The 20,983-nt window shown below is 32.9% G+C and overlaps 4 non-coding genes across 4 annotated transcripts; all 4 read right to left on the reverse strand.

Moving 5' to 3' along the window:
• Positions 1-2,600: 2,600 nt before the first annotated feature.
• On the reverse strand, positions 2,601-2,719 carry LOC137235869 (5S ribosomal RNA). The gene has a single exon (XR_010948072.1). It is a non-coding gene; the product is annotated as a 5S ribosomal RNA (ribosomal RNA).
• A 5,407-nt stretch (positions 2,720-8,126) lies between these two features.
• Positions 8,127-8,245, reverse strand: LOC137235927 (5S ribosomal RNA). Its single transcript, XR_010948129.1, has one exon. It is a non-coding gene; the product is annotated as a 5S ribosomal RNA (ribosomal RNA).
• Positions 8,246-13,651: 5,406 nt separating this feature from the next.
• Positions 13,652-13,770, reverse strand: LOC137235938 (5S ribosomal RNA). The gene has a single exon (XR_010948140.1). It is a non-coding gene; the product is annotated as a 5S ribosomal RNA (ribosomal RNA).
• Positions 13,771-19,194: 5,424 nt separating this feature from the next.
• Positions 19,195-19,313, reverse strand: LOC137235949 (5S ribosomal RNA). Its single transcript, XR_010948151.1, has one exon. It is a non-coding gene; the product is annotated as a 5S ribosomal RNA (ribosomal RNA).
• Positions 19,314-20,983: the final 1,670 nt, after the last annotated feature.

A 20,983-nucleotide genomic window follows, 5' to 3' on the forward strand; every position in this document is an offset into this window, starting at 1 on the left:
TGTGAGTGATAGTGAAGTGATTTTGTGAAAATTAAATATGCCTCCTAAAACTAGTGGTAAAGCAGCTAAGAAGGCCGGTAAGGCTCAGAAGAATATTACTAAAAACGACAAGAAGAAGAAGCGTAAGAGGAAGGAAAGTTATGCCATCTACATTTATAAAGTGTTGAAACAAGTACATCCTGATACTGGTATATCGTCGAAAGCAATGAGTATCATGAACAGTTTTGTTAATGACATTTTTGAACGTATTGCTGCTGAAGCATCACGTTTAGCTCATTACAATAAACGTTCAACAATTACTAGTCGCGAAATTCAAACTGCCGTACGCCTATTGTTGCCTGGTGAATTGGCTAAGCATGCCGTGAGTGAGGGTACTAAGGCTGTTACCAAATACACAAGCTCCAAGTAATTTGTGCGACTGAGGAAAATATGTATAAAAGTGAAAAATGTTAACAAAAAGGCCCTTTTCAGGGCCACAAAATATAAATTAACAAAGAGATATGAATTTTTCTAAGTCGATGAAAATTTTTAATTTTGTTTTGCAATTGAAACATCAAAAAATGTTAACAAAAAGGCGCTTTTCAGGGCCACAAAATATAAATTAACAAAGAGATATGAATTTTTCTAAGTCGATGAAAATTTTTAATTTTGTTTTGCAATTGAAACATCAATTTTAAAATTGGTCAGCATGGTAGGGCTGACTTACAGTGTCAGACACTAGAGCGGTTAATTATTATGGCGAAGCAACGCTGTAGTCAGACGTATTGCGTACATTTTTGATCTTTTTGTTTGTATATTTTGTAGCCCTGAAAAGGGCTTATTGATAATTCAACATTTAATGAATGTTGTGTCCTTGTAAATTATCACAAAAAACGCAGCATATTTATTTTTTAGCTGATGCCTTTTTTGCAGCTGGCTTTTTAGTCGCAGCCTTTTTTGGTTTGGTAGCAGTTGCTTTTGCTTTTGTTGCCTTTGACTTAGCGGTGGCAGATTTCGACTTGGTTGGCTTGGCTTTAACGGCGCCAGTCTTTTTTGCGTCTTTAGCCTTAGATTTCTCACTTTTCTTTTTTTCGGCGGTTTTCTTAGTGGCAACAGCTTTTTTCACTTTTTTCTCACCACTTGCCTTTTTAACACCACTCGACGATTTTTTCTTTAATGTTGCACTATCTTTTTTGGCTTTTGATTTATCAACCGATTTTGACTTACCATCACCTGATTTAGTGGCTGCAGCTGATAATTTAAATGAACCAGATGCCCCCTTTCCTTTGGTTTGAATCAATTTTCCACTAGTAACAGCCGATTTCAAATAGCGCTTAATAAATGGTGCCAATTTTTGGGCGTCACATTTATATGTTGCACTAATATATTTCTTAATTGCCAAAAGTGATGAGCCACCACGTTCCTTCAAATTCTTAATCGATGCATCTACCATTTGTTGAGTTGGTGGATGAGTGGGAGCAACCGATGGTTTTTTGGGTTTAGTTGCTTTTTTAGCAGCAACTTTCTTCTCAGCAACAGCAGCAGAAGCAGCTACTGGTGAGCTAACATTTGCAACAGCGATTGTGTCAGACATTTTCACTTAATTATTTTATTTAAACTTTTATTAACACTTGAAAATATTTATCAATTTAAGCACACAAAGCACAAACTCACTATTTATACTTTTTTATACAAGCGCATAGAATGCGATACTCTGTTTAAAATTTGAGAAGCGCAGCGAAAAGATGGATGACAAATGTTTTCATTTCAGTGCTACGTACCATTTACATTTGATAAACTTTTCATCTTAATAAATTAATTAAAATTCACATATTAAAGTTATTGCAAATATTCATGTAAAAATAGATAACTGAAATGTGTTAGTTTGATATACGAATTCATTTAAATTGATGAATTTCATATTTTCGGAGTGTCAGGCATTTTAATCAAAAGTTTGCACTGATAAAATCGAATTTTTTCTCAATTAAGTGAAATTTCTTAAAATATATTTGTACTAATCAAAATTTTAATTCGGATATATAAAATATGTTAAATTAGAAATCAAAAAACTTATCTTCGTTGAGTTTTAACAACATTATTTTATTTTAAAAAATTTTTTAAATATTTCTATTGCAACACTAGAGTAACCCTATATGGCTTCACTTAAAGGCATCTAAAGTTTGGAATTTTAGTCTGAATTGATTATTGATATTGGACGTCTACAACTTATATGTATAATTAAATGAAATTTCATGACATTCAAAAAAAAATAAAAAAAATTCTAATTATCAATATGATTATAATATACATATCTGAACATAATCGGACATCAGCGTCCATTTTAAGTACTATAATAGGTGGATGAGTATGAATTTGTACTATGCAGATTCATTTTGTATTTATATGATGAATGCTTATAAGCTTTAAATCAATAATTGATATGGTAAAAAATTATAACTAATATTATTATGCACGTAAATGTATGCGCGCGTATGAAATTTTTCCATTGAATCTATAGAAATATTAAATTGTATTCCAAGTATTTATTCAATTAAATGCAATTTAATAAAAAAAATATTTATGTACATATATATACATAAAATAAAAGAAAAAGTTGGATATGCCAACAACACGCGGTGTTCCCAAGCGGTCCCCCATCTAAGTACTAACCGCGCCCGACGCTGCTTAATTTCGGTGATCGGACGAGAACCGATGTATTCAGCGTGGTATGGTCGTTGGCAAAATTTGTTTGCCTAAATTGGTATAAGTATGGCTATTTTAATGTGTATACTCGCAGCTGTGAATTTGTCCTTTTTTTTTTTAAATGATATAAGTCGATTTAAGTAAATTTTGTTATATACTTTATAGTTTAGTGTATTCAGATACTCTTGCTACTAAAATCAGATTAAGTTTATTTTTTTACAAAAATGAACTTATGCCATTTTTGAAAATAAGCCTGCTATTATAGACATATTTATATCGCTTGGCTTGTGTCGGGGTATATTCATTTGCATGAGTTTTCATTATGCATACATACGTATGCTACTTAGTTTAAACGAACATTCATACATACTACATATGCATGTACATCTTAATAACATATCTTTCTGTTATGTATTGTATTAGAGAAATTTTGAAATCTTTGTTAAAAAATATTGTGGTCCTGAAAAGGACCGTTTGTTTGAATGTATATTTATTTTGTGTTAATATGTCCGTAAAAATGAATTTAACCGCCGAAACCATACAATGTACGACCCTGCCTCTTCAATGCATATACAACATCCATAGCCGTAACTGTTTTCCTTTTAGCATGTTCAGTATAAGTGACTGCATCACGGATAACATTTTCCAAAAATACTTTTAAAACACCACGAGTTTCTTCATATATTAAACCAGATATACGTTTTACGCCACCACGACGTGCTAAACGTCGAATAGCTGGCTTTGTGATACCTTGGATGTTATCACGTAAAACTTTGCGATGACGTTTGGCGCCACCTTTACCTAATCCTTTTCCACCTTTGCCACGACCAGTCATTTTTTCTATTTAGCACTTTTTTTAGCTTTCACAAGAACACTTCACTTGATCACTTCACTTCACAACTAATAGCTTGGTTACCGAACGTAGCTGCTATTTATACAAAAATCCACAACATTGAGTGAGCTACCATTATGTGGCATAAATATTTCTATCTCATTTTAACTCGCACAATATTGCAACCCTAAAAAAATGGACAAATGAAACGTTTTTGTGTATTTTATTATATGTATTTCCACATTTATAAAAATTAGGTTTATTAAGTGAAGTGTTCAGTGATCAGTGTTTATTTTGAATTGTGAAAAATAAAAGTGAGAAATGGCTCGTACAAAGCAAACAGCCCGTAAATCGACTGGTGGTAAAGCGCCACGTAAACAATTGGCCACTAAAGCTGCTCGCAAAAGTGCGCCGGCAACTGGTGGAGTGAAGAAGCCACATCGTTATCGCCCAGGTACAGTCGCTTTGCGTGAAATTCGTCGTTATCAGAAGAGTACCGAACTGTTGATTCGTAAATTGCCATTCCAACGTTTGGTGCGTGAAATTGCTCAAGATTTTAAAACTGATTTACGTTTCCAGAGTTCAGCTGTTATGGCATTACAAGAAGCAAGTGAAGCATATTTAGTTGGTTTGTTCGAAGATACAAATTTGTGTGCCATTCATGCAAAACGTGTCACAATTATGCCAAAAGATATTCAATTGGCTAGACGTATACGTGGTGAACGTGCTTAATTCCATATTTTAATAAATATTATAAACGGTCCTTTTCAGGACCACAAATTTTTTTAAACAAAAAAGATCAAAAATAACTGAAGCAACTGTTAATGAAAATTCGTATTTTGATAGTAGCAGCTGTAGTTTTACCCTTAATATGGTGTGTATACCTACTCACGAGTATATACACATTTATTTGCTAAACACATACATTAATATGTATGCACGGTTGTGTGTTTGTACCTTTGGTACGTATGAATACACGCCACAACTTTTTGCGCCTTTGTCGAGATGCTCATACAAACATACATATGTACATATATACATACAATATGTAGTAGCTTGCATGCTGTACTTTTTTAATGTTGCTCAGTTTTTTTTCTTCTGGAAAATGATGTAAGTCAACTTTTTTATGAATATTTTCAAACACTATTTTATTAATTGAAGTAGTTGTTAACGCAGATTTCGTTAAAAAAATAAATTTTCCAAAAGTGTACTTATGACCTTTTAAATTTTTCTTTCAAAAAGTGTTTTAATAGGTTTTAAAATAGATAAATACATATATATGACAATATAATTAATCTCTTTGTATATATATTTTGTCGTCCTGAAAAGGACGGTTTTAAATTTGGCGTCTAAGAATATATGTAAATCGGCGATTACATCACTTATGCTTTCTTTTCGGTCTTCTTTGGTAAAAGTACAGCTTGAATATTTGGTAAAACACCACCTTGAGCTATGGTAACTCCAGACAATAGTTTATTCAATTCTTCATCGTTACGAATAGCCAATTGTAAATGACGTGGAATAATTCTAGTTTTTTTATTATCACGTGCAGCATTACCAGCCAATTCAAGAACTTCAGCTGCCAAATATTCCATAACAGCAGCTAAATATACTGGAGCACCGGCACCAACACGTTCAGCATAATTGCCTTTACGTAACAAGCGATGAATACGACCGACAGGGAATTGAAGACCAGCACGGTTTGAACGTGACTTTGCCTTTCCCTTTACTTTACCACCTTTACCACGGCCAGACATTGTTGTTATATATTTCACTTAATACACTTTTTCACAAATACACACACTAGCTGAATAGCTTGGGCACTTTATTTCCTAAACGCAATTTGTGCTGCGCTTATATACTTTTTCGTTTGTACATTGAGCAACCCCAATCGCATGTTTTCAAATTAATGCCGGCAATATTTAGCGAATCGTTACGAACAGGTTGAATGGTTTGTCGGAAAAAATACACTTAAAGGTGCGCATTTTGACACTTAGAAAATTATTAAAAAGTGTGAGTGATAGTGAAGTGATTTTGTGAAAATTAAATATGCCTCCTAAAACTAGTGGTAAAGCAGCTAAGAAGGCCGGTAAGGCTCAGAAGAATATTACTAAAAACGACAAGAAGAAGAAGCGTAAGAGGAAGGAAAGTTATGCCATCTACATTTATAAAGTGTTGAAACAAGTACATCCTGATACTGGTATATCGTCGAAAGCAATGAGTATCATGAACAGTTTTGTTAATGACATTTTTGAACGTATTGCTGCTGAAGCATCACGTTTAGCTCATTACAATAAACGTTCAACAATTACTAGTCGCGAAATTCAAACTGCCGTACGCCTATTGTTGCCTGGTGAATTGGCTAAGCATGCCGTGAGTGAGGGTACTAAGGCTGTTACCAAATACACAAGCTCCAAGTAATTTGTGCGACTGAGGAAAATATGTATAAAAGTGAAAAATGTTAACAAAAAGGCCCTTTTCAGGGCCACAAAATATAAATTAACAAAGAGATATGAATTTTTCTAAGTCGATGAAAATTTTTAATTTTGTTTTGCAATTGAAACATCAAAAAATGTTAACAAAAAGGCGCTTTTCAGGGCCACAAAATATAAATTAACAAAGAGATATGAATTTTTCTAAGTCGATGAAAATTTTTAATTTTGTTTTGCAATTGAAACATCAATTTTAAAATTGGTCAGCATGGTAGGGCTGACTTACAGTGTCAGACACTAGAGCGGTTAATTATTATGGCGAAGCAACGCTGTAGTCAGACGTATTGCGTACATTTTTGATCTTTTTGTTTGTATATTTTGTAGCCCTGAAAAGGGCTTATTGATAATTCAACATTTAATGAATGTTGTGTCCTTGTAAATTATCACAAAAAACGCAGCATATTTATTTTTTAGCTGATGCCTTTTTTGCAGCTGGCTTTTTAGTCGCAGCCTTTTTTGGTTTGGTAGCAGTTGCTTTTGCTTTTGTTGCCTTTGACTTAGCGGTGGCAGATTTCGACTTGGTTGGCTTGGCTTTAACGGCGCCAGTCTTTTTTGCGTCTTTAGCCTTAGATTTCTCACTTTTCTTTTTTTCGGCGGTTTTCTTAGTGGCAACAGCTTTTTTCACTTTTTTCTCACCACTTGCCTTTTTAACACCACTCGACGATTTTTTCTTTAATGTTGCACTATCTTTTTTGGCTTTTGATTTATCAACCGATTTTGACTTACCATCACCTGATTTAGTGGCTGCAGCTGATAATTTAAATGAACCAGATGCCCCCTTTCCTTTGGTTTGAATCAATTTTCCACTAGTAACAGCCGATTTCAAATAGCGCTTAATAAATGGTGCCAATTTTTGGGCGTCACATTTATATGTTGCACTAATATATTTCTTAATTGCCAAAAGTGATGAGCCACCACGTTCCTTCAAATTCTTAATCGATGCATCTACCATTTGTTGAGTTGGTGGATGAGTGGGAGCAACCGATGGTTTTTTGGGTTTAGTTGCTTTTTTAGCAGCAACTTTCTTCTCAGCAACAGCAGCAGAAGCAGCTACTGGTGAGCTAACATTTGCAACAGCGATTGTGTCAGACATTTTCACTTAATTATTTTATTTAAACTTTTATTAACACTTGAAAATATTTATCAATTTAAGCACACAAAGCACAAACTCACTATTTATACTTTTTTATACAAGCGCATAGAATGCGATACTCTGTTTAAAATTTGAGAAGCGCAGCGAAAAGATGGATGACAAATGTTTTCATTTCAGTGCTACGTACCATTTACATTTGATAAACTTTTCATCTTAATAAATTAATTAAAATTCACATATTAAAGTTATTGCAAATATTCATGTAAAAATAGATAACTGAAATGTGTTAGTTTGATATACGAATTCATTTAAATTGATGAATTTCATATTTTCGGAGTGTCAGGCATTTTAATCAAAAGTTTGCACTGATAAAATCGAATTTTTTCTCAATTAAGTGAAATTTCTTAAAATATATTTGTACTAATCAAAATTTTAATTCGGATATATAAAATATGTTAAATTAGAAATCAAAAAACTTATCTTCGTTGAGTTTTAACAACATTATTTTATTTTAAAAAATTTTTTAAATATTTCTATTGCAACACTAGAGTAACCCTATATGGCTTCACTTAAAGGCATCTAAAGTTTGGAATTTTAGTCTGAATTGATTATTGATATTGGACGTCTACAACTTATATGTATAATTAAATGAAATTTCATGACATTCAAAAAAAAATAAAAAAAATTCTAATTATCAATATGATTATAATATACATATCTGAACATAATCGGACATCAGCGTCCATTTTAAGTACTATAATAGGTGGATGAGTATGAATTTGTACTATGCAGATTCATTTTGTATTTATATGATGAATGCTTATAAGCTTTAAATCAATAATTGATATGGTAAAAAATTATAACTAATATTATTATGCACGTAAATGTATGCGCGCGTATGAAATTTTTCCATTGAATCTATAGAAATATTAAATTGTATTCCAAGTATTTATTCAATTAAATGCAATTTAATAAAAAAAATATTTATGTACATATATATACATAAAATAAAAGAAAAAGTTGGATATGCCAACAACACGCGGTGTTCCCAAGCGGTCCCCCATCTAAGTACTAACCGCGCCCGACGCTGCTTAATTTCGGTGATCGGACGAGAACCGATGTATTCAGCGTGGTATGGTCGTTGGCAAAATTTGTTTGCCTAAATTGGTATAAGTATGGCTATTTTAATGTGTATACTCGCAGCTGTGAATTTGTCCTTTTTTTTTTTAAATGATATAAGTCGATTTAAGTAAATTTTGTTATATACTTTATAGTTTAGTGTATTCAGATACTCTTGCTACTAAAATCAGATTAAGTTTATTTTTTTACAAAAATGAACTTATGCCATTTTTGAAAATAAGCCTGCTATTATAGACATATTTATATCGCTTGGCTTGTGTCGGGGTATATTCATTTGCATGAGTTTTCATTATGCATACATACGTATGCTACTTAGTTTAAACGAACATTCATACATACTACATATGCATGTACATCTTAATAACATATCTTTCTGTTATGTATTGTATTAGAGAAATTTTGAAATCTTTGTTAAAAAATATTGTGGTCCTGAAAAGGACCGTTTGTTTGAATGTATATTTATTTTGTGTTAATATGTCCGTAAAAATGAATTTAACCGCCGAAACCATACAATGTACGACCCTGCCTCTTCAATGCATATACAACATCCATAGCCGTAACTGTTTTCCTTTTAGCATGTTCAGTATAAGTGACTGCATCACGGATAACATTTTCCAAAAATACTTTTAAAACACCACGAGTTTCTTCATATATTAAACCAGATATACGTTTTACGCCACCACGACGTGCTAAACGTCGAATAGCTGGCTTTGTGATACCTTGGATGTTATCACGTAAAACTTTGCGATGACGTTTGGCGCCACCTTTACCTAATCCTTTTCCACCTTTGCCACGACCAGTCATTTTTTCTATTTAGCACTTTTTTTAGCTTTCACAAGAACACTTCACTTGATCACTTCACTTCACAACTAATAGCTTGGTTACCGAACGTAGCTGCTATTTATACAAAAATCCACAACATTGAGTGAGCTACCATTATGTGGCATAAATATTTCTATCTCATTTTAACTCGCACAATATTGCAACCCTAAAAAAATGGACAAATGAAACGTTTTTGTGTATTTTATTATATGTATTTCCACATTTATAAAAATTAGGTTTATTAAGTGAAGTGTTCAGTGATCAGTGTTTATTTTGAATTGTGAAAAATAAAAGTGAGAAATGGCTCGTACAAAGCAAACAGCCCGTAAATCGACTGGTGGTAAAGCGCCACGTAAACAATTGGCCACTAAAGCTGCTCGCAAAAGTGCGCCGGCAACTGGTGGAGTGAAGAAGCCACATCGTTATCGCCCAGGTACAGTCGCTTTGCGTGAAATTCGTCGTTATCAGAAGAGTACCGAACTGTTGATTCGTAAATTGCCATTCCAACGTTTGGTGCGTGAAATTGCTCAAGATTTTAAAACTGATTTACGTTTCCAGAGTTCAGCTGTTATGGCATTACAAGAAGCAAGTGAAGCATATTTAGTTGGTTTGTTCGAAGATACAAATTTGTGTGCCATTCATGCAAAACGTGTCACAATTATGCCAAAAGATATTCAATTGGCTAGACGTATACGTGGTGAACGTGCTTAATTCCATATTTTAATAAATATTATAAACGGTCCTTTTCAGGACCACAAATTTTTTTAAACAAAAAAGATCAAAAATAACTGAAGCAACTGTTAATGAAAATTCGTATTTTGATAGTAGCAGCTGTAGTTTTACCCTTAATATGGTGTGTATACCTACTCACGAGTATATACACATTTATTTGCTAAACACATACATTAATATGTATGCACGGTTGTGTGTTTGTACCTTTGGTACGTATGAATACACGCCACAACTTTTTGCGCCTTTGTCGAGATGCTCATACAAACATACATATGTACATATATACATACAATATGTAGTAGCTTGCATGCTGTACTTTTTTAATGTTGCTCAGTTTTTTTTCTTCTGGAAAATGATGTAAGTCAACTTTTTTATGAATATTTTCAAACACTATTTTATTAATTGAAGTAGTTGTTAACGCAGATTTCGTTAAAAAAATAAATTTTCCAAAAGTGTACTTATGACCTTTTAAATTTTTCTTTCAAAAAGTGTTTTAATAGGTTTTAAAATAGATAAATACATATATATGACAATATAATTAATCTCTTTGTATATATATTTTGTCGTCCTGAAAAGGACGGTTTTAAATTTGGCGTCTAAGAATATATGTAAATCGGCGATTACATCACTTATGCTTTCTTTTCGGTCTTCTTTGGTAAAAGTACAGCTTGAATATTTGGTAAAACACCACCTTGAGCTATGGTAACTCCAGACAATAGTTTATTCAATTCTTCATCGTTACGAATAGCCAATTGTAAATGACGTGGAATAATTCTAGTTTTTTTATTATCACGTGCAGCATTACCAGCCAATTCAAGAACTTCAGCTGCCAAATATTCCATAACAGCAGCTAAATATACTGGAGCACCGGCACCAACACGTTCAGCATAATTGCCTTTACGTAACAAGCGATGAATACGACCGACAGGGAATTGAAGACCAGCACGGTTTGAACGTGACTTTGCCTTTCCCTTTACTTTACCACCTTTACCACGGCCAGACATTGTTGTTATATATTTCACTTAATACACTTTTTCACAAATACACACACTAGCTGAATAGCTTGGGCACTTTATTTCCTAAACGCAATTTGTGCTGCGCTTATATACTTTTTCGTTTGTACATTGAGCAACCCCAATCGCATGTTTTCAAATTAATGCCGGCAATATTTAGCGAATCGTTACGAACAGGTTGAATGGTTTGTCGGAAAAAATACACTTAAAGGTGCGCATTTTGACACTTAGAAAATTATTAAAAAGTGTGAGTGATAGTGAAGTGATTTTGTGAAAATTAAATATGCCTCCTAAAACTAGTGGTAAAGCAGCTAAGAAGGCCGGTAAGGCTCAGAAGAATATTACTAAAAACGACAAGAAGAAGAAGCGTAAGAGGAAGGAAAGTTATGCCATCTACATTTATAAAGTGTTGAAACAAGTACATCCTGATACTGGTATATCGTCGAAAGCAATGAGTATCATGAACAGTTTTGTTAATGACATTTTTGAACGTATTGCTGCTGAAGCATCACGTTTAGCTCATTACAATAAACGTTCAACAATTACTAGTCGCGAAATTCAAACTGCCGTACGCCTATTGTTGCCTGGTGAATTGGCTAAGCATGCCGTGAGTGAGGGTACTAAGGCTGTTACCAAATACACAAGCTCCAAGTAATTTGTGCGACTGAGGAAAATATGTATAAAAGTGAAAAATGTTAACAAAAAGGCCCTTTTCAGGGCCACAAAATATAAATTAACAAAGAGATATGAATTTTTCTAAGTCGATGAAAATTTTTAATTTTGTTTTGCAATTGAAACATCAAAAAATGTTAACAAAAAGGCGCTTTTCAGGGCCACAAAATATAAATTAACAAAGAGATATGAATTTTTCTAAGTCGATGAAAATTTTTAATTTTGTTTTGCAATTGAAACATCAATTTTAAAATTGGTCAGCATGGTAGGGCTGACTTACAGTGTCAGACACTAGAGCGGTTAATTATTATGGCGAAGCAACGCTGTAGTCAGACGTATTGCGTACATTTTTGATCTTTTTGTTTGTATATTTTGTAGCCCTGAAAAGGGCTTATTGATAATTCAACATTTAATGAATGTTGTGTCCTTGTAAATTATCACAAAAAACGCAGCATATTTATTTTTTAGCTGATGCCTTTTTTGCAGCTGGCTTTTTAGTCGCAGCCTTTTTTGGTTTGGTAGCAGTTGCTTTTGCTTTTGTTGCCTTTGACTTAGCGGTGGCAGATTTCGACTTGGTTGGCTTGGCTTTAACGGCGCCAGTCTTTTTTGCGTCTTTAGCCTTAGATTTCTCACTTTTCTTTTTTTCGGCGGTTTTCTTAGTGGCAACAGCTTTTTTCACTTTTTTCTCACCACTTGCCTTTTTAACACCACTCGACGATTTTTTCTTTAATGTTGCACTATCTTTTTTGGCTTTTGATTTATCAACCGATTTTGACTTACCATCACCTGATTTAGTGGCTGCAGCTGATAATTTAAATGAACCAGATGCCCCCTTCCTTTGGTTTGAATCAATTTTCCACTAGTAACAGCCGATTTCAAATAGCGCTTAATAAATGGTGCCAATTTTTGGGCGTCACATTTATATGTTGCACTAATATATTTCTTAATTGCCAAAAGTGATGAGCCACCACGTTCCTTCAAATTCTTAATCGATGCATCTACCATTTGTTGAGTTGGTGGATGAGTGGGAGCAACCGATGGTTTTTTGGGTTTAGTTGCTTTTTTAGCAGCAACTTTCTTCTCAGCAACAGCAGCAGAAGCAGCTACTGGTGAGCTAACATTTGCAACAGCGATTGTGTCAGACATTTTCACTTAATTATTTTATTTAAACTTTTATTAACACTTGAAAATATTTATCAATTTAAGCACACAAAGCACAAACTCACTATTTATACTTTTTTATACAAGCGCATAGAATGCGATACTCTGTTTAAAATTTGAGAAGCGCAGCGAAAAGATGGATGACAAATGTTTTCATTTCAGTGCTACGTACCATTTACATTTGATAAACTTTTCATCTTAATAAATTAATTAAAATTCACATATTAAAGTTATTGCAAATATTCATGTAAAAATAGATAACTGAAATGTGTTAGTTTGATATACGAATTCATTTAAATTGATGAATTTCATATTTTCGGAGTGTCAGGCATTTTAATCAAAAGTTTGCACTGATAAAATCGAATTTTTTCTCAATTAAGTGAAATTTCTTAAAATATATTTGTACTAATCAAAATTTTAATTCGGATATATAAAATATGTTAAATTAGAAATCAAAAAACTTATCTTCGTTGTGTTTTAACAACATTATTTTATTTTAAAAAATTTTTTAAATATTTCTATTGCAACACTAGAGTAACCCTATATGGCTTCACTTAAAGGCATCTAAAGTTTGGAATTTTAGTCTGAATTGATTATTGATATTGGACGTCTACAACTTATATGTATAATTAAATGAAATTTCATGACATTCAAAAAAAAATAAAAAAAATTCTAATTATCAATATGATTATAATATACATATCTGAACATAATCGGACATCAGCGTCCATTTTAAGTACTATAATAGGTGGATGAGTATGAATTTGTACTATGCAGATTCATTTTGTATTTATATGATGAATGCTTATAAGCTTTAAATCAATAATTGATATGGTAAAAAATTATAACTAATATTATTATGCACGTAAATGTATGCGCGCGTATGAAATTTTTCCATTGAATCTATAGAAATATTAAATTGTATTCCAAGTATTTATTCAATTAAATGCAATTTAATAAAAAAAATATTTATGTACATATATATACATAAAATAAAAGAAAAAGTTGGATATGCCAACAACACGCGGTGTTCCCAAGCGGTCCCCCATCTAAGTACTAACCGCGCCCGACGCTGCTTAATTTCGGTGATCGGACGAGAACCGATGTATTCAGCGTGGTATGGTCGTTGGCAAAATTTGTTTGCCTAAATTGGTATAAGTATGGCTATTTTAATGTGTATACTCGCAGCTGTGAATTTGTCCTTTTTTTTTTTAAATGATATAAGTCGATTTAAGTAAATTTTGTTATATACTTTATAGTTTAGTGTATTCAGATACTCTTGCTACTAAAATCAGATTAAGTTTATTTTTTTACAAAAATGAACTTATGCCATTTTTGAAAATAAGCCTGCTATTATAGACATATTTATATCGCTTGGCTTGTGTCGGGGTATATTCATTTGCATGAGTTTTCATTATGCATACATACGTATGCTACTTAGTTTAAACGAACATTCATACATACTACATATGCATGTACATCTTAATAACATATCTTTCTGTTATGTATTGTATTAGAGAAATTTTGAAATCTTTGTTAAAAAATATTGTGGTCCTGAAAAGGACCGTTTGTTTGAATGTATATTTATTTTGTGTTAATATGTCCGTAAAAATGAATTTAACCGCCGAAACCATACAATGTACGACCCTGCCTCTTCAATGCATATACAACATCCATAGCCGTAACTGTTTTCCTTTTAGCATGTTCAGTATAAGTGACTGCATCACGGATAACATTTTCCAAAAATACTTTTAAAACACCACGAGTTTCTTCATATATTAAACCAGATATACGTTTTACGCCACCACGACGTGCTAAACGTCGAATAGCTGGCTTTGTGATACCTTGGATGTTATCACGTAAAACTTTGCGATGACGTTTGGCGCCACCTTTACCTAATCCTTTTCCACCTTTGCCACGACCAGTCATTTTTTCTATTTAGCACTTTTTTTAGCTTTCACAAGAACACTTCACTTGATCACTTCACTTCACAACTAATAGCTTGGTTACCGAACGTAGCTGCTATTTATACAAAAATCCACAACATTGAGTGAGCTACCATTATGTGGCATAAATATTTCTATCTCATTTTAACTCGCACAATATTGCAACCCTAAAAAAATGGACAAATGAAACGTTTTTGTGTATTTTATTATATGTATTTCCACATTTATAAAAATTAGGTTTATTAAGTGAAGTGTTCAGTGATCAGTGTTTATTTTGAATTGTGAAAAATAAAAGTGAGAAATGGCTCGTACAAAGCAAACAGCCCGTAAATCGACTGGTGGTAAAGCGCCACGTAAACAATTGGCCACTAAAGCTGCTCGCAAAAGTGCGCCGGCAACTGGTGGAGTGAAGAAGCCACATCGTTATCGCCCAGGTACAGTCGCTTTGCGTGAAATTCGTCGTTATCAGAAGAGTACCGAACTGTTGATTCGTAAATTGCCATTCCAACGTTTGGTGCGTGAAATTGCTCAAGATTTTAAAACTGATTTACGTTTCCAGAGTTCAGCTGTTATGGCATTACAAGAAGCAAGTGAAGCATATTTAGTTGGTTTGTTCGAAGATACAAATTTGTGTGCCATTCATGCAAAACGTGTCACAATTATGCCAAAAGATATTCAATTGGCTAGACGTATACGTGGTGAACGTGCTTAATTCCATATTTTAATAAATATTATAAACGGTCCTTTTCAGGACCACAAATTTTTTTAAACAAAAAAGATCAAAAATAACTGAAGCAACTGTTAATGAAAATTCGTATTTTGATAGTAGCAGCTGTAGTTTTACCCTTAATATGGTGTGTATACCTACTCACGAGTATATACACATTTATTTGCTAAACACATACATTAATATGTATGCACGGTTGTGTGTTTGTACCTTTGGTACGTATGAATACACGCCACAACTTTTTGCGCCTTTGTCGAGATGCTCATACAAACATACATATGTACATATATACATACAATATGTAGTAGCTTGCATGCTGTACTTTTTTAATGTTGCTCAGTTTTTTTTCTTCTGGAAAATGATGTAAGTCAACTTTTTTATGAATATTTTCAAACACTATTTTATTAATTGAAGTAGTTGTTAACGCAGATTTCGTTAAAAAAATAAATTTTCCAAAAGTGTACTTATGACCTTTTAAATTTTTCTTTCAAAAAGTGTTTTAATAGGTTTTAAAATAGATAAATACATATATATGACAATATAATTAATCTCTTTGTATATATATTTTGTCGTCCTGAAAAGGACGGTTTTAAATTTGGCGTCTAAGAATATATGTAAATCGGCGATTACATCACTTATGCTTTCTTTTCGGTCTTCTTTGGTAAAAGTACAGCTTGAATATTTGGTAAAACACCACCTTGAGCTATGGTAACTCCAGACAATAGTTTATTCAATTCTTCATCGTTACGAATAGCCAATTGTAAATGACGTGGAATAATTCTAGTTTTTTTATTATCACGTGCAGCATTACCAGCCAATTCAAGAACTTCAGCTGCCAAATATTCCATAACAGCAGCTAAATATACTGGAGCACCGGCACCAACACGTTCAGCATAATTGCCTTTACGTAACAAGCGATGAATACGACCGACAGGGAATTGAAGACCAGCACGGTTTGAACGTGACTTTGCCTTTCCCTTTACTTTACCACCTTTACCACGGCCAGACATTGTTGTTATATATTTCACTTAATACACTTTTTCACAAATACACACACTAGCTGAATAGCTTGGGCACTTTATTTCCTAAACGCAATTTGTGCTGCGCTTATATACTTTTTCGTTTGTACATTGAGCAACCCCAATCGCATGTTTTCAAATTAATGCCGGCAATATTTAGCGAATCGTTACGAACAGGTTGAATGGTTTGTCGGAAAAAATACACTTAAAGGTGCGCATTTTGACACTTAGAAAATTATTAAAAAGTGTGAGTGATAGTGAAGTGATTTTGTGAAAATTAAATATGCCTCCTAAAACTAGTGGTAAAGCAGCTAAGAAGGCCGGTAAGGCTCAGAAGAATATTACTAAAAACGACAAGAAGAAGAAGCGTAAGAGGAAGGAAAGTTATGCCATCTACATTTATAAAGTGTTGAAACAAGTACATCCTGATACTGGTATATCGTCGAAAGCAATGAGTATCATGAACAGTTTTGTTAATGACATTTTTGAACGTATTGCTGCTGAAGCATCACGTTTAGCTCATTACAATAAACGTTCAACAATTACTAGTCGCGAAATTCAAACTGCCGTACGCCTATTGTTGCCTGGTGAATTGGCTAAGCATGCCGTGAGTGAGGGTACTAAGGCTGTTACCAAATACACAAGCTCCAAGTAATTTGTGCGACTGAGGAAAATATGTATAAAAGTGAAAAATGTTAACAAAAAGGCCCTTTTCAGGGCCACAAAATATAAATTAACAAAGAGATATGAATTTTTCTAAGTCGATGAAAATTTTTAATTTTGTTTTGCAATTGAAACATCAAAAAATGTTAACAAAAAGGCGCTTTTCAGGGCCACAAAATATAAATTAACAAAGAGATATGAATTTTTCTAAGTCGATGAAAATTTTTAATTTTGTTTTGCAATTGAAACATCAATTTTAAAATTGGTCAGCATGGTAGGGCTGACTTACAGTGTCAGACACTAGAGCGGTTAATTATTATGGCGAAGCAACGCTGTAGTCAGACGTATTGCGTACATTTTTGATCTTTTTGTTTGTATATTTTGTAGCCCTGAAAAGGGCTTATTGATAATTCAACATTTAATGAATGTTGTGTCCTTGTAAATTATCACAAAAAACGCAGCATATTTATTTTTTAGCTGATGCCTTTTTTGCAGCTGGCTTTTTAGTCGCAGCCTTTTTTGGTTTGGTAGCAGTTGCTTTTGCTTTTGTTGCCTTTGACTTAGCGGTGGCAGATTTCGACTTGGTTGGCTTGGCTTTAACGGCGCCAGTCTTTTTTGCGTCTTTAGCCTTAGATTTCTCACTTTTCTTTTTTTCGGCGGTTTTCTTAGTGGCAACAGCTTTTTTCACTTTTTTCTCACCACTTGCCTTTTTAACACCACTCGACGATTTTTTCTTTAATGTTGCACTATCTTTTTTGGCTTTTGATTTATCAACCGATTTTGACTTACCATCACCTGATTTAGTGGCTGCAGCTGATAATTTAAATGAACCAGATGCCCCCTTTCCTTTGGTTTGAATCAATTTTCCACTAGTAACAGCCGATTTCAAATAGCGCTTAATAAATGGTGCCAATTTTTGGGCGTCACATTTATATGTTGCACTAATATATTTCTTAATTGCCAAAAGTGATGAGCCACCACGTTCCTTCAAATTCTTAATCGATGCATCTACCATTTGTTGAGTTGGTGGATGAGTGGGAGCAACCGATGGTTTTTTGGGTTTAGTTGCTTTTTTAGCAGCAACTTTCTTCTCAGCAACAGCAGCAGAAGCAGCTACTGGTGAGCTAACATTTGCAACAGCGATTGTGTCAGACATTTTCACTTAATTATTTTATTTAAACTTTTATTAACACTTGAAAATATTTATCAATTTAAGCACACAAAGCACAAACTCACTATTTATACTTTTTTATACAAGCGCATAGAATGCGATACTCTGTTTAAAATTTGAGAAGCGCAGCGAAAAGATGGATGACAAATGTTTTCATTTCAGTGCTACGTACCATTTACATTTGATAAACTTTTCATCTTAATAAATTAATTAAAATTCACATATTAAAGTTATTGCAAATATTCATGTAAAAATAGATAACTGAAATGTGTTAGTTTGATATACGAATTCATTTAAATTGATGAATTTCATATTTTCGGAGTGTCAGGCATTTTAATCAAAAGTTTGCACTGATAAAATCGAATTTTTTCTCAATTAAGTGAAATTTCTTAAAATATATTTGTACTAATCAAAATTTTAATTCGGATATATAAAATATGTTAAATTAGAAATCAAAAAACTTATCTTCGTTGAGTTTTAACAACATTATTTTATTTTAAAAAATTTTTTAAATATTTCTATTGCAACACTAGAGTAACCCTATATGGCTTCACTTAAAGGCATCTAAAGTTTGGAATTTTAGTCTGAATTGATTATTGATATTGGACGTCTACAACTTATATGTATAATTAAATGAAATTTCATGACATTCAAAAAAAAAAATAAAAAAAATTCTCATTGAATGCTTATTAATTATCAATATGATTATAATATACATATCTGAACATAATCGGACATCAGCGTCCATTTTAAGTACTATAATAGGTGGATGAGTATGAATTTGTACTATGCAGATTCATTTTGTATTTATATGATGAATGCTTATAAGCTTTAAATCAATAATTGATATGGTAAAAAATTATAACTAATATTATTATGCACGTAAATGTATGCGCGCGTATGAAATTTTTCCATTGAATCTATAGAAATATTAAATTGTATTCCAAGTATTTATTCAATTAAATGCAATTTAATAAAAAAAATATTTATGTACATATATATACATAAAATAAAAGAAAAAGTTGGATATGCCAACAACACGCGGTGTTCCCAAGCGGTCCCCCATCTAAGTACTAACCGCGCCCGACGCTGCTTAATTTCGGTGATCGGACGAGAACCGATGTATTCAGCGTGGTATGGTCGTTGGCAAAATTTGTTTGCCTAAATTGGTATAAGTATGGCTATTTTAATGTGTATACTCGCAGCTGTGAATTTGTCCTTTTTTTTTTTAAATGATATAAGTCGATTTAAGTAAATTTTGTTATATACTTTATAGTTTAGTGTATTCAGATACTCTTGCTACTAAAATCAGATTAAGTTTATTTTTTTACAAAAATGAACTTATGCCATTTTTGAAAATAAGCCTGCTATTATAGACATATTTATATCGCTTGGCTTGTGTCGGGGTATATTCATTTGCATGAGTTTTCATTATGCATACATACGTATGCTACTTAGTTTAAACGAACATTCATACATACTACATATGCATGTACATCTTAATAACATATCTTTCTGTTATGTATTGTATTAGAGAAATTTTGAAATCTTTGTTAAAAAATATTGTGGTCCTGAAAAGGACCGTTTGTTTGAATGTATATTTATTTTGTGTTAATATGTCCGTAAAAATGAATTTAACCGCCGAAACCATACAATGTACGACCCTGCCTCTTCAATGCATATACAACATCCATAGCCGTAACTGTTTTCCTTTTAGCATGTTCAGTATAAGTGACTGCATCACGGATAACATTTTCCAAAAATACTTTTAAAACACCACGAGTTTCTTCATATATTAAACCAGATATACGTTTTACGCCACCACGACGTGCTAAACGTCGAATAGCTGGCTTTGTGATACCTTGGATGTTATCACGTAAAACTTTGCGATGACGTTTGGCGCCACCTTTACCTAATCCTTTTCCACCTTTGCCACGACCAGTCATTTTTTCTATTTAGCACTTTTTTTAGCTTTCACAAGAACACTTCACTTGATCACTTCACTTCACAACTAATAGCTTGGTTACCGAACGTAGCTGCTATTTATACAAAAATCCACAACATTGAGTGAGCTACCATTATGTGGCATAAATATTTCTATCTCATTTTAACTCGCACAATATTGCAACCCTAAAAAAATGGACAAATGAAACGTTTTTGTGTATTTTATTATATGTATTTCCACATTTATAAAAATTAGGTTTATTAAGTGAAGTGTTCAGTGATCAGTGTTTATTTTGAATTGTGAAAAATAAAAGTGAGAAATGGCTCGTACAAAGCAAACAGCCCGTAAATCGACTGGTGGTAAAGCGCCACGTAAACAATTGGCCACTAAAGCTGCTCGCAAAAGTGCGCCGGCAACTGGTGGAGTGAAGAAGCCACATCGTTATCGCCCAGGTACAGTCGCTTTGCGTGAAATTCGTCGTTATCAGAAGAGTACCGAACTGTTGATTCGTAAATTGCCATTCCAACGTTTGGTGCGTGAAATTGCTCAAGATTTTAAAACTGATTTACGTTTCCAGAGTTCAGCTGTTATGGCATTACAAGAAGCAAGTGAAGCATATTTAGTTGGTTTGTTCGAAGATACAAATTTGTGTGCCATTCATGCAAAACGTGTCACAATTATGCCAAAAGATATTCAATTGGCTAGACGTATACGTGGTGAACGTGCTTAATTCCATATTTTAATAAATATTATAAACGGTCCTTTTCAGGACCACAAATTTTTTTAAACAAAAAAGATCAAAAATAACTGAAGCAACTGTTAATGAAAATTCGTATTTTGATAGTAGCAGCTGTAGTTTTACCCTTAATATGG

The sequence above is a fragment of the Eurosta solidaginis genome, unplaced genomic scaffold (assembly GCF_040869045.1).
Source record: "Eurosta solidaginis isolate ZX-2024a unplaced genomic scaffold, ASM4086904v1 ctg00001140.1, whole genome shotgun sequence".
Classification (NCBI taxonomy): Eukaryota; Metazoa; Arthropoda; class Insecta; order Diptera; family Tephritidae; genus Eurosta; species Eurosta solidaginis.